Below are 15,346 nucleotides of genomic sequence, written 5' to 3' on the forward strand. Positions count from 1 at the left end.
AATTTCTGTGTTTCATCGTCAATGGGAAGGTCCAAGGGATACAGTAATCCTGCAGAGGTGCATCAGAATGTAAAACTGCTGACACCGGAAACGCTCAAAACATAGACAGTAGGAAGAGTCAGTCTTCCTGTACTTAAGTCGGCACTGTGTTTCTTATATTTAATTCCGATGCAATTTCTGTGTTTCATCGTCAATGGGAAGGTCCAATGGATACAGTAAACCTGCAGAGGTGCATCAGAATGTAAAACTGGTGACACAGGAAACGCTCAAAACATAGACAGTAGGAAGACTCAGTCTTCCTGTACTTAAGTCGGCATTGTGTTTCTTATATTTAATTCCGATGCGATTTCTGTGTTTTATCGAGAAAGGGAAGGTCAAAGGGATACAGTAAACCGGCTGAGGTGCATCGGAATGTAAAACTGGTGACACAGGAAACGCTCAAAACATTGACCGTACGAAGACTGTTTTCTTGCACTTAAGTCGGCATTGTGTCCCTTATATATAATTTCGATGCAATTTCTGTGTTTCATCGTCAATGGGAAGGTCCAAGGGATACAGTAAACCTGCAGAGGTGCATCGGAATGTAAAACTAGTGTCACAGGAAACGCTCAAAACATAGACAGTAGGAAGACTCAGTCTTCCTGTACTTAAGTCGGCATTGTGTCTCTTATATTTAATTCCGCTGCAATTTCTGTGTTTCATCGTCAATGGGAAGGTCCAAGGGATACAGTAAACCTGCAGTGGTGCATCGGAATGTAAAACTAGTGACACAGGAAACGCTCAAAACATAGAGAGTAGGAAGACTCAGTCTTCCTGTACTTAAGTCGGCATTCTGTCTCTTATATTTATTTCCGATGAAATTTCTGTGTTCCATCGTGAATGGGAAGGTCCAAGGGATACAGTAATCCTGCAGAGGTGCATCAGAATGTAAAACTGCTGACACCGGAAACGCTCAAAACATAGACAGTAGGAAGACTCAGTCTTCCTGTACTTAAGTCGGCATTGTGTTTCTTATATTTAATTCCGATGCAATTTCTGTGTTTCATCGTCAATGGGAAGGTCCAATGGATACAGAAAACCTGCAGAGGTGCATCAGAATGTAAAACTGGTGACACAGGAAACGCTCAAAACGTAGACAGTAGGAAGACTGAGTCTTCCTGAACTTAAGTCGGCATTGTATCTCTTATATTTAATTCCGATGCAATTTCTGTGTTTCATCGTCAATGGGAAGGTCCAAGGGATACAGTAAACCTGCAGAGGTGCATCAGAATGTAAAACTGGTGACACAGGAAACGCTCAACACATAGACAGTAGGAAGACTCATTCTTCCTGTATTTAAGTCGGCATTGTGTCACTTACATTTAATTCCGATGCAATTTCTGTGTTTCATCGTCAATGGGATGGTCCAAGGGATACAGTAAACCTGCAGAGGTGCATCGGAATGTAAAACTAGTGTCACAGGAAACGCTCAAAACATAGACAGTAGGAAGACTCAGTCTTCCTCTACTTAAGTCGGAATTGTGTTTCTTATATTTAATTCCGATGCAATTTCTGTGTTTCATCGTCAATGGGAAGGTTTAATGGATAAAGAAAACCTGCAGAGGTGCATCAGAATGTAAAACTGGTGACACAGGAAACTCTCAAAACATAGACGGTAGGAAGACTCAGTCTTCCTGTACTTAAGTCGGCATTGTGTCTCTTATATTTAATTCCGATGCGATTTCTGTGTTTCATCGAGAAAGGGAAGGTCAAAGGGATACAGTAAACCGGCAGAGGTGCATCGGAATGTAAAACTGGTGACACAGGAAACGCTCAAAACATTGACCGTACGAAGACTGTTTTCTTGCACTTAAGTCGGCATTGTGTCTCTTATATTTAATTTCGATGCAATTTCTGTGTGTCATCGTCAATGGGATGGTCCAAGGGATACAGTAGACCTGCAGAGGTGCATCGGAATGTAAAACTAGTGTCACAGGAAACGCTCAAAACATAGACAGTAGGAAGACTCAGTCTTCCTGTACTTAAGTCGGCATTGTGTCTCTTGTATTTAATTCCGATGTAATTTCTGTGTTTCATCGTCAATGGGAAGGTCCAAGGGATACAGTAAACCTGCAGAGGTGCATCGGAATGTAAAACTGGGGACACAGGAAACGCTCAAAACGTAGCGGGTAGGAAGACTCAGTCTTCCTGTACTTAAGTCGGCATTGTGTCTCTTATAATTAGTTCCGATGCAATTTCTGTGTTTCATCGTCAATGGGAAGGTCCAAGGGATACAGTAGACCTGCAGAGGTGCATCAGAATGTAAAACTGGTGACACAGGAAACGCTCAACACATAGACAGTAGGAAGACTCATTCTTCCTGTATTTAAGTCGGCATTGTGTCTCTTATATTTAATTCCTATACAATTTCTGTGTTTCATCGACAATGGGAAGGTCCAAGGGATACAGTAAACCTGTAGTATTGCATCGTAATGTAAAACTAGTGACACAGGAAACGCTCAAAACATAGAGAGTAGGAAGACTCAGTCTTCCTGTACTTAAGTCGGCATTGTGTCTCTTATATTTATTTCCGATGAAATTTCTGTGTTCCATCGTGAATGGGAAGGTCAAAAGGATATAGTAATCCTGCAGAGGTGCATCGGAAAGTAAAACTGATGATACAGGAAACGCTCAAAACATAGACAGTAGGAAGACTTAGTCTTCCTGTACTTAAGTCGGCATTGTGTCTCTTATATTTAATTCCGATGCAATTTCTGTTTTTCATCGTCAATGGGAAGGTCCAAGGGATACAGTAAACCTGCAGAGGTGCATCTGAATGAAAAACTGATGACACAGAAAACGCTCAAAACATAGACAGTAGGAAGACTCATTCTTCCTGTATTTAAGTCGGCATTGTGTCTCTTATATTTAATTCCGATACAATTTACGTGTTTCATCGACAATGGGAAGGTCCAAGGGATACAGTAAACCTGCTGTGGTGCATCGGAATGTAAAACTAGTGGCACAGGAAACGCTCAAAACATAGAGAGTAGGAAGACTCAGTCTTCCTGTACTTAAGTCGGCATTGTGTCTCTTATATTTAATTCCGATGCAATTTCTGTGTTTCATCGTCAATGGGAAGGTCCAATGGATACAGAAAACCTGCAGAGGTGCATCAGAATGAAAAACTGGTGACACAGGAAACGCTCAAAGCATTGACCGTACGAAGACTGTTTTCTTGCACTTAAGTCGGCATTGTGTCTCTTATATTTAATTTCGATGCAATTTCTGTGTTTCATCGTCAATGGGAAGGTCCAAGGGATACAGTAAAACTGCAGAGGTGCTTCGGAATGTAAAACTAGTGTCACAGGAAACGCTCAAAACATAGACAGTAGGATGACTCAGTCTTCCTGTACTTAAGTCGGCATTGTGTCTCTTATATTTAATTCCGATGCAATTTCTGTGTTTCATCGTCAATGGGAAGGTCCAAGGGATACCGTAAACCTGCAGAGGTGCATCGGAATGTAAAACTGGTGACACAGGAAACGCTCAAAACGTAGACAGTAGGAAGACTGAGTCTTCCTGTACTTAAGTCGGCATTGTATCTCTTATATTTAATTCCGATGCAATTTCTGTGTTTCATCGTCAATGGGAAGGTCCAAGGGATACAGTAAACCTGCTGTGGTGCATCGGAATGTAAAACTAGTGGCACAGGAAACGCTCAAAACATAGAGAGTAGGAAGACTCAGTCTTCCTGTACTTAAGTCGGCATTGTGTCTCTTATATTTAATTCCGATGCAATTTCTGTGTTTCATCGTCAATGGGAAGGTCCAATGGATACAGAAAACCTGCGGAGGTGCATCAGAATGAAAAACTGGTGACACAGGAAACGCTCAAAACATAGACGGTAGGAAGACTCAGTCTTCCTGTACTTAAGTCGGCATTGTGTTTCTTATATTTAATTCCGATGCAATTTCTGTGTTTCATCGTCCATGGGAAGGTCCAAGGGATACAGTAATCCTGCAGAGGTGCATCAGAATGTAAAACTGCTGACACCGGAAACGCTCAAAACATAGACAGTAGGAAGACTCAGTCTTCCTGTACTTAAGTCGGCATTGTGTTTCTTATATTTAATTCCGATGCAATTTCTGTGCTTCATCGTCAATGGGAAGGTCCAAGGGATACCGTAAACCTGCAGAGGTGCATCGGAATGTAAAACTGGTGACACAGGAAACGCTCAAAACGTAGACAGTAGGAAGACTGAGTCTTCCTGTACTTAAGTCGGCATTGTATCTCTTATATTTAATTCCGATGCAATTTCTGTGTTTCATCGCCAATGGGAAGGTCCAAGGGATACAGTAAACCTGCAGAGGTGCATCAGAATGTAAAACTGGTGACACAGGAAACGCTCAACACATAGACAGTAGGAAGACTCATTCTTCCTGTATTTAAGTCGGCATTGTGTCTCTTACATTTAATTCCGATGCAATTTCTGTGTTTCATCGACAATGGGAAGGTCCAAGCGATACAGTAAACCTGCAGTGGTGCATCGGAATGTAAAACTTGTGACACAGGAAACGCTCAAAACATAGAGAGTAGGAAGACTCAGTCTTCCTGTACTTAAGTCGGCATTGTATCTCTTATATTTAATTCCGATGCAATTTCTGTGTTTCATCGTCAATGGGAAGGTCCAAGGGATACAGTAATCCTGCAGAGGTGCATCAGAATGTAAAACTGCTGACACCGGAAACGCTCAAAACATAGACAGTAGGAAGAGTCAGTCTTCCTGTACTTAAGTCGGCACTGTGTTTCTTATATTTAATTCCGATGCAATTTCTGTGTTTCATCGTCAATGGGAAGGTCCAATGGATACAGTAAACCTGCAGAGGTGCATCAGAATGTAAAACTGGTGACACAGGAAACGCTCAAAACATAGACAGTAGGAAGACTCAGTCTTCCTGTACTTAAGTCGGCATTGTGTTTCTTATATTTAATTCCGATGCGATTTCTGTGTTTTATCGAGAAAGGGAAGGTCAAAGGGATACAGTAAACCGGCTGAGGTGCATCGGAATGTAAAACTGGTGACACAGGAAACGCTCAAAACATTGACCGTACGAAGACTGTTTTCTTGCACTTAAGTCGGCATTGTGTCCCTTATATATAATTTCGATGCAATTTCTGTGTTTCATCGTCAATGGGAAGGTCCAAGGGATACAGTAAACCTGCAGAGGTGCATCGGAATGTAAAACTAGTGTCACAGGAAACGCTCAAAACATAGACAGTAGGAAGACTCAGTCTTCCTGTACTTAAGTCGGCATTGTGTCTCTTATATTTAATTCCGCTGCAATTTCTGTGTTTCATCGTCAATGGGAAGGTCCAAGGGATACAGTAAACCTGCAGTGGTGCATCGGAATGTAAAACTAGTGACACAGGAAACGCTCAAAACATAGAGAGTAGGAAGACTCAGTCTTCCTGTACTTAAGTCGGCATTCTGTCCCTTATATTTATTTCCGATGAAATTTCTGTGTTCCATCGTGAATGGGAAGGTCCAAGGGATACAGTAATCCTGCAGAGGTGCATCAGAATGTAAAACTGCTGACACCGGAAACGCTCAAAACATAGACAGTAGGAAGACTCAGTCTTCCTGTACTTAAGTCGGCATTGTGTTTCTTATATTTAATTCCGATGCAATTTCTGTGTTTCATCGTCAATGGGAAGGTCCAATGGATACAGAAAACCTGCAGAGGTGCATCAGAATGTAAAACTGGTGACACAGGAAACGCTCAAAACGTAGACAGTAGGAAGACTGAGTCTTCCTGAACTTAAGTCGGCATTGTATCTCTTATATTTAATTCCGATGCAATTTCTGTGTTTCATCGTCAATGGGAAGGTCCAAGGGATACAGTAAACCTGCAGAGGTGCATCAGAATGTAAAACTGGTGACACAGGAAACGCTCAACACATAGACAGTAGGAAGACTCATTCTTCCTGTATTTAAGTCGGCATTGTGTCACTTACATTTAATTCCGATGCAATTTCTGTGTTTCATCGTCAATGGGATGGTCCAAGGGATACAGTAAACCTGCAGAGGTGCATCGGAATGTAAAACTAGTGTCACAGGAAACGCTCAAAACATAGACAGTAGGAAGACTCAGTCTTCCTCTACTTAAGTCGGAATTGTGTTTCTTATATTTAATTCCGATGCAATTTCTGTGTTTCATCGTCAATGGGAAGGTTTAATGGATAAAGAAAACCTGCAGAGGTGCATCAGAATGTAAAACTGGTGACACAGGAAACGCTCAAAACATAGACGGTAGGAAGACTCAGTCTTCCTGTACTTAAGTCGGCATTGTGTCTCTTATATTTAATTCCGATGCGATTTCTGTGTTTCATCGAGAAAGGGAAGGTCAAAGGGATACAGTAAACCGGCAGAGGTGCATCGGAATGTAAAACTGGTGACACAGGAAACGCTCAAAACATTGACCGTACGAAGACTGTTTTCTTGCACTTAAGTCGGCATTGTGTCTCTTATATTTAATTTCGATGCAATTTCTGTGTGTCATCGTCAATGGGATGGTCCAAGGGATACAGTAGACCTGCAGAGGTGCATCGGAATGTAAAACTAGTGTCACAGGAAACGCTCAAAACATAGACAGTAGGAAGACTCAGTCTTCCTGTACTTAAGTCGGCATTGTGTCTCTTGTATTTAATTCCGATGTAATTTCTGTGTTTCATCGTCAATGGGAAGGTCCAAGGGATACAGTAAACCTGCAGAGGTGCATCGGAATGTAAAACTGGGGACACAGGAAACGCTCAAAACGTAGCGGGTAGGAAGACTCAGTCTTCCTGTACTTAAGTCGGCATTGTGTCTCTTATAATTAGTTCCGATGCAATTTCTGTGTTTCATCGTCAATGGGAAGGTCCAAGGGATACAGTAGACCTGCAGAGGTGCATCAGAATGTAAAACTGGTGACACAGGAAACGCTCAACACATAGACAGTAGGAAGACTCATTCTTCCTGTATTTAAGTCGGCATTGTGTCTCTTATATTTAATTCCTATACAATTTCTGTGTTTCATCGACAATGGGAAGGTCCAAGGGATACAGTAAACCTGTAGTATTGCATCGTAATGTAAAACTAGTGACACAGGAAACGCTCAAAACATAGAGAGTAGGAAGACTCAGTCTTCCTGTACTTAAGTCGGCATTGTGTCTCTTATATTTATTTCCGATGAAATTTCTGTGTTCCATCGTGAATGGGAAGGTCAAAAGGATATAGTAATCCTGCAGAGGTGCATCGGAAAGTAAAACTGATGATACAGGAAACGCTCAAAACATAGACAGTAGGAAGACTTAGTCTTCCTGTACTTAAGTCGGCATTGTGTCTCTTATATTTAATTCCGATGCAATTTCTGTTTTTCATCGTCAATGGGAAGGTCCAAGGGATACAGTAAACCTGCAGAGGTGCATCTGAATGAAAAACTGATGACACAGAAAACGCTCAAAACATAGACAGTAGGAAGACTCATTCTTCCTGTATTTAAGTCGGCATTGTGTCTCTTATATTTAATTCCGATACAATTTACGTGTTTCATCGACAATGGGAAGGTCCAAGGGATACAGTAAACCTGCTGTGGTGCATCGGAATGTAAAACTAGTGGCACAGGAAACGCTCAAAACATAGAGAGTAGGAAGACTCAGTCTTCCTGTACTTAAGTCGGCATTGTGTCTCTTATATTTAATTCCGATGCAATTTCTGTGTTTCATCGTCAATGGGAAGGTCCAATGGATACAGAAAACCTGCAGAGGTGCATCAGAATGAAAAACTGGTGACACAGGAAACGCTCAAAGCATTGACCGTACGAAGACTGTTTTCTTGCACTTAAGTCGGCATTGTGTCTCTTATATTTAATTTCGATGCAATTTCTGTGTTTCATCGTCAATGGGAAGGTCCAAGGGATACAGTAAAACTGCAGAGGTGCTTCGGAATGTAAAACTAGTGTCACAGGAAACGCTCAAAACATAGACAGTAGGATGACTCAGTCTTCCTGTACTTAAGTCGGCATTGTGTCTCTTATATTTAATTCCGATGCAATTTCTGTGTTTCATCGTCAATGGGAAGGTCCAAGGGATACCGTAAACCTGCAGAGGTGCATCGGAATGTAAAACTGGTGACACAGGAAACGCTCAAAACGTAGACAGTAGGAAGACTGAGTCTTCCTGTACTTAAGTCGGCATTGTATCTCTTATATTTAATTCCGATGCAATTTCTGTGTTTCATCGTCAATGGGAAGGTCCAAGGGATACAGTAATCCTGCAGAGGTGCATCAGAATGTAAAACTGCTGACACCGGAAACGCTCAAAACATAGACAGTAGGAAGACTGAGTCTTCCTGTACTTAAGGCGGCATTGTGTTTCTTATATTCAATTCCGATGCAATTTCTGTGTTTCATCGTCAATGGGAAGGTCCAATGGATACAGAAAACCTGCAGAGGTGCATCAGAATGTAAAACTGGTGACACAGGAAACGCTCAAAACATAGACAGTAGGAAGACTCAGTCTTCCTGTACTTAAGTCGGCATTGTGTTTCTTATATTTAATTCCGATGCGATATCTGCGTTTTATCGAGAAAGGGAAGGTCAAAGGGATACAGTAAACCGGCTGAGGTGCATCGGAACGCAAAACTGGTGACACAGGAAACGCTCAAAACATTGACCGCACGAAGACTGTTTTCTTGCACTTAAGTCGGCATTGTGTCTCTTATATATAATTTCGATGCAATTTCTGTGTTTCATCGTCAATGGGAAGGTCCAAGAGATACAGTAAATCTGCAGAGGTGCATCGGAATGTAAAACTAGTGTCACAGGAAACGCTCAAAACATAGACAGTAGGAAGACTCAGTCTTCCTGTACTTAAGTCGGCATTGTGTCTCTTATATTTAATTCCGCTGCAATTTCTGTGTTTCATCGTCAATGGGAAGGTCCAAGGGATACAGTAAACCTGCAGTGGTGCATCGGAATGTAAAACTAGTGTCACAGGAAACGCTCAAAACATAGAGAGTAGGAAGACTCAGACTTCCTGTACTTAAGTCGGCATTGTGTCTCTTATATTTATTTCCGATGAAATTTCTGTGTTCCATCGTGAATGGGTAGGTCCAAGGGATACAGTGATCCTGCAGAGGTGCATCAGAATGTAAAACTGCTGACACCGGAAACGCTCAAAACATAGACAGTAGGAAGACTCATTCTTCCTGTACTTAAGTCGGCATTGTGTTTCTTATATTTAATTCCGATGCAATTTCTGTGTTTCATCGTCAATGGGAAGGTCCAATGGATACAGAAAACCTGCAGAGGTGCATCAGAATGTAAAACTGGTGACACAGGAAACGCTCAAAACGTAGACAGTTGGAAGACTGAGTCTTCCTGTACTTAAGTCGGCATTGTATCTCTTATATTTAATTCCGATGCAATTTCTATGTTTCATCGTCAATGGGAAGGTCCAAGGGATACAGTAAACCTGCAGAGGTGCATCAGAATGTAAAACTGGTGACACAGGAAACGCTCAACACATAGACAGTAGGAAGACTCATTCTTCCTGTATTTAAGTCGGCATTGTGTCTCTTACATTTAATTCCGATGCAATTTCTGTGTTTCATCGTCAATGGGATGGTCCAAGGGATACAGTAAACCTGCAGAGGTGCATCGGAATGTAAAACTAGTGTCACAGGAAACGCTCAAAGCATAGACAGTAGGAAGACTCAGTCTTCCTGTACTTAAGTCGGCATTGTGTGTCTTATATTTAATTCCGATGCAATTTCTGTGTTTCATCGTCAATGGGAAGGTCCAAGGGATACAGTAAACCTGCAGAGGTGCATCGGAATGTAAAACTGGTGACACAGGAAACGCTCAAAACGTAGACAGTAGGAAGACTGAGTCTTCCTGTACTTAAGTCGGCATTGTATCTCTTATATTTAATTCCGATGCAATTTCTGTGTTTCATCGTCAATGGGAAGGTCCAAGGGATACAGTAAACCTGCAGAGGTGCATCAGAATGTAAAACTGGTGACACAGGAAACGCTCAACACATAGACAGTAGGAAGACTCATTCTTCCTGTATTTAAGTCGGCATTGTGTCTCTTACATTTAATTCCGATGCAATTTCTGTTTTTCATCGTCAATGGGAAGGTCCAAGAGATACAGTAAACCTGCAGAGGTGCATCGGAATGTATAACTAGTGTCACAGGAAACGCTCAAAACATAGAGAGTAGGAAGACTCAGACTTCCTGTACTTAAGTCGGCATTGTGTCTCTTATATTTATTTCCGATGAAATTTCTGTGTTCCATCGTGAATGGGAAGGTCCAAGGGATACAGTGATCCTGCAGAGGTGCATCAGAATGTAAAACTGCTGACACCGGAAACGCTCAAAACATAGACAGTAGGAAGACTCATTCTTCCTGTACTTAAGTCGGCATTGTGTTTCTTATATTTAATTCCGATGCAATTTCTGTGTTTCATCGTCAATGGGAAGGTCCAATGGATACAGAAAACCTGCAGAGGTGCATCAGAATGTATAACTGGTGACACAGGAAACGCTCAAAACGTAGACAGTTGGAAGACTGAGTCTTCCTGTACTTAAGTCGGCATTGTGTCTCTTATATTTGATTCCGATACAATTTCTGTGTTTCATCGACAATGGGAAGGTCCAAGGGATACAGTAAACCTGCAGTATTGCATCGTAATGTAAAACTAGTGACACAGGAAACGCTCAAAACATAGAGAGTAGGAAGACTCAGTCTTCCTGTACTTAAGTCGGCATTGTGTCTCTTATATTCATTTCCGATGAAATTTCTGTGATCCATCGTGAATGGGACGGTCCAAGGGATATAGTAATCCTGCAGAGGTGCTTCGGAAAGTAAAACTGATGATACAGGAAAGGCTCAAAACATAGACAGTAGGAAGACTTAGTCTTCCTGTACTTAAGTCGGCATTGTGTCTCTTATATTTAATTCCGATGCAATTTCTGTTTTTCATCGTCAATGGGAAGGTCCAAGGGATACAGTAAACCTGCAGAGGTGCATCTGAATGTAAAACTGATGACACAGAAAACGCTCAAAACATAGACAGTAGGAAGACTCATTCTTCCTGTATTTAAGCCGGCATTGTGTCTCTTATATTTAATTCCGATACAATTTCTGTGTTTCATCGACAATGGGAAGGTCCAAGGGATACAGTAAACCTGCTGTGGTGCATCGGAATGTAAAACTGGTGACACAGGAAACGCTCAAAACGTAGACAGTAGGAAGACTGAGTCTTCCTGTACTTAAGTCAGCATTGTGTCTCTTATATTTAATTCCGATGCAATTTCTGTGTTTCATCGTCAATGGGAATGTCCAAGGGATACAGTAAACCTGCAGAGGTGCATCAGAATGTAAAACTGGTGACACAGGAAACGCTCAACACATAGACAGTAGGAAGACTCATTCTTCCTGTATTTAAGTCGGCATTGTGTCTCTTACATTTAATTCCGATGCAATTTCTGTGTTTCATCGACAATGGGAAGGTCCAAGGGATACAGTAAACCTGCAGTGGTGCATCGGAATGTAAAACTAGTGACACAGGAAACGCTCAAAACATAGAGAGTAGGAAGACTCAGTCTTCCTGTACTTAAGTCGGCATTGTATCTCTTATATTTAATTCCGATGCAATTTCTGTGTTTCATCGTCAATGGGAAGGTCCAAGGGATACAGTAATCCTGCAGAGGTGCATCAGAATGTAAAACTGCTGACACCCGAAACGCTCAAAACATAGACAGTAGGAAGACTCAGTCTTCCTGTACTTAAATCGGCATTGTGTTTCTTATATTTAATTCCGATGCAATTTCTGTGTTTCATCGTCAATGGGAAGGTCCAATGGATACAGAAAACCTGCAGAGGTGCATCAGAATGTAAAACTGGTGACACAGGAAACGCTCAAAACATAGACAGTAGCAAGACTCAGTCTTCCTGTACTTAAGTCGGCATTGTGTTTCTTATATTTAATTCCGATGCGATTTCTGTGTTTTATCGAGAAAGGGAAGGTCAAAGGGATACAGTAAACCAGCAGAGGTGCGTCGGAATGTAAAACTGGTGACACAGGAAACGCTCAAAACATTGACCGTACGAAGACTGTTTTCTTGCACGTAAGTCGGCATTGTGTCTCTTATATTTAATTTCGATGCAATTTCTGTGTTTCATCGTCAATGGGAAGGTCCAAGGGATACAGTAAACCTGCAGAGGTGCATCGGAATGTAAAACTAGTGTCACAGGAAACGCTCAAAACATAGACAGTAGGAAGACTCAGTCTTCCTGTACTTAAGTCGGCATTGTGTCTCTTATATTTAATTCCGATGCAATTTCTGTGTTTCATCGTCAATGGGAAGGTCCAAGGGATACAGTAATCCTGCAGAGGTGCATCAGAATGTAAAACTGCTGACACAGGAAACGCTCAAAACATAGACAGTAGGAAGACTCAGTCTTCCTCTACTTAAGTCGGCATTGTCTCTCTTATATTTAATTCCGATGCAATTTCTGTGTTTCATCGTCAATGGGAAGGTCCAAGGGATACAGTAAACCTGCAGAGGTGCATCGGAATGTAAAACTGGTGACACAGGAAACGCTCAAAACGTAGACAGTAGGAAGATTCAGTCTTCCTGTACTTAAGTCGGCATTGTGTCTCTTATATTTAATTCCGATGCAATTTCTGTGTTTCATCGTCAATGGGAAGGTCCAAGGGATACAGTAGACCTGCAGAGGTGCATCAGAATGTAAAACTGGTGACACAGGAAACTTTCAACACATGGACAGTAGGAAGACTCATTCTTCCTGTATTTAAGTCGGCATTGTGTCTCTTATATTTAATTCCGATACAATTTCTGTGTTTCATCGACAATGGGAAGGTCCAAGGGATACAGTAAACCTGCAGTATTGCATCGTAATGTAAAACTAGTGACACAGGAAACGCTCAAAACATAGAGAGTAGGAAGACTCAGTCTTCCTGTACTTAAGTCAGCATTGTGTCTCTTATATTTATTTCCGATGAAATTTCTGTGTTTCATCGTGAATGGGATGGTCCAAGGGGTATAGTAATCCTGCAGAGGTGCATCGGAAAGTAAAACTGATGATACAGGAAACGCTCAAAACATAGACAGTAGGAAGACTTAGTCTTCCTGTACTTAAGTCGGCATTGTGTCTCTTATATTTAATTCCGATGCAATTTCTGTTTTTCATCGTCAATGGGAAGGTCCAAGGGATACAGTAAACCTGCAGAGGTGCATCGGAATGTAAAACTGATGACACAGAAAACGCTCAAAACATAGACAGTAGGAAGACTCATTCTTCCTGTATTTAAGTCGGCATTGTGTCTCTTATATTTAATTCCGATACAATTTCTGTGTTTCATCGACAATGGGAAGGTCCAAGGGATACAGTCAACCTGCTGTGGTGCATCGGAATGTAAAACTAGTGACACAGGAAACGCTCAAAACATAGAGAGTAGGAAGACTCAGTCTTCCTGTACTTAAGTCGGCATTGTGTCTCTTATATTTAATTCCGATGCAATTTCTGTGTTTCATCGTCAATGGGAAGGTCCAATGGATACAGAAAACCTGCAGAGGTGCATCAGAATGAAAAACTGGTGACACAGGAAACGCTCAAAACATAGACGGTAGGAAGACTCAGTCTTCCTGTACTTAAGTCGGCATTGTATCTCTTATATTTAATTCCGATGCAATTTCTGTGTTTCATCGTCAATGGGAAGGTCCAAGGGATACAGTAAACATGCAGAGGTGCATCAGAATGTAAAACTGGTGACACAGGAAACGCTCAACACATAGACAGTAGGAAGACTCATTCTTCCTGTATTTATGTCGGCATTGTGTCTCTTACATTTAATTCCGATGCAATTTCTGTGTTTCATCGACAATGGGAAGGTCCAAGGGATACAGTAAACCTGCAGTGGTGCATCGGAATGTAAAACTAGTGACACAGGAAACGCTCAAAACATAGAGAGTAGGAAGACTCAGTCTTCCTGTACTTAAGTCGGCATTGTGTCTCTTATATTCATTTCCGATGAAATTTCTGTGTTCCATCGTGAATGGGACGGTCCAAGGGATATAGTAATCCTGCAGAGGTGCTTCGGAAAGTAAAACTGATGATACAGGAAAGGCTCAAAACATAGACAGTAGGAAGACTTAGTCTTCCTGTACTTAAGTCGGCATTGTGTCTCTTATATTTAATTCCGATGCAATTTCTGTTTTTCATCGTCAATGGGAAGGTCCAAGGGATACAGTAAACCTGCAGAGGTGCATCTGAATGTAAAACTGATGACACAGAAAACGCTCAAAACATAGACAGTAGGAAGACTCATTCTTCCTGTATTTAAGTCGGCATTGTGTCTCTTATATTTAATTCCGATACAATTTCTGTGTTTCATCGACAATGGGAAGGTCCAAGGGATACAGTAAACCTGCTGTGGTGCATCGGAATGTAAAACTAGTGGCACAGGAAACGCTCAAAACATAGAGAGTAGGAAGACTCAGTCTTCCTGTACTTAAGTCGGCATTGTGTCTCTTATATTTAATTCCGATGCAATTTCTGTGTTTCATCGTCAATGGGAAGGTCCAATGGATACAGAAAACCTGCAGAGGTGCATCAGAATGAAAAACTGGTGACACAGGAAACGCTCACAACATAGACGGTAGGAAGACTCAGTCTTCCTGTACTTAAGCCGGCATTGTGTTTCTTATATTTAATTCCGATGCAATTTCTGTGTTTCATCGTCAATCGGAAGGTCCAAGGGATACCGTAAACCTGCAGAGGTGCATCGGAATGTAAAACTGGTGACACAGGAAACGCTCAAAACGTAGACAGTAGGAAGACTGAGTCTTCCTGTACTTAAGTCGGCATTGTGTCTCTTATATTTAATTCCGATGCAATTTCTGTGTTTCATCGTCAATGGGAATGTCCAAGGGATACAGCAAACCTGCAGAGGTGCATCAGAATGTAAAACTGGTGACACAGGAAACGCTCTACACATAGACGGTAGGAAGACTCATTCTTCCTGTATTTAAGTCGGCATTGTGTCTCTTACATTTAATTCCGATGCAATTTCTGTGTTTCATCGACAATGGGAAGGTCCAAGGGATACAGTAAACCTGCAGTGGTGCATCGGAATGTAAAACTAGTGACACAGGAAACGCTCAAAACATAGAGAGTAGGAAGACTCAGTCTTCCTGTACTTAAGTCGGCATTGTATCTCTTATATTTAATTCCGATGCAATTTCTGTGTTTCATCGTCAATGGGAAGGTCCAATGGATACAGAAAACCCGCA

Source organism: Schistocerca nitens, chromosome 4, assembly GCF_023898315.1.
Source record: "Schistocerca nitens isolate TAMUIC-IGC-003100 chromosome 4, iqSchNite1.1, whole genome shotgun sequence".
Lineage (NCBI taxonomy): Eukaryota > Metazoa > Arthropoda > Insecta > Orthoptera > Acrididae > Schistocerca > Schistocerca nitens.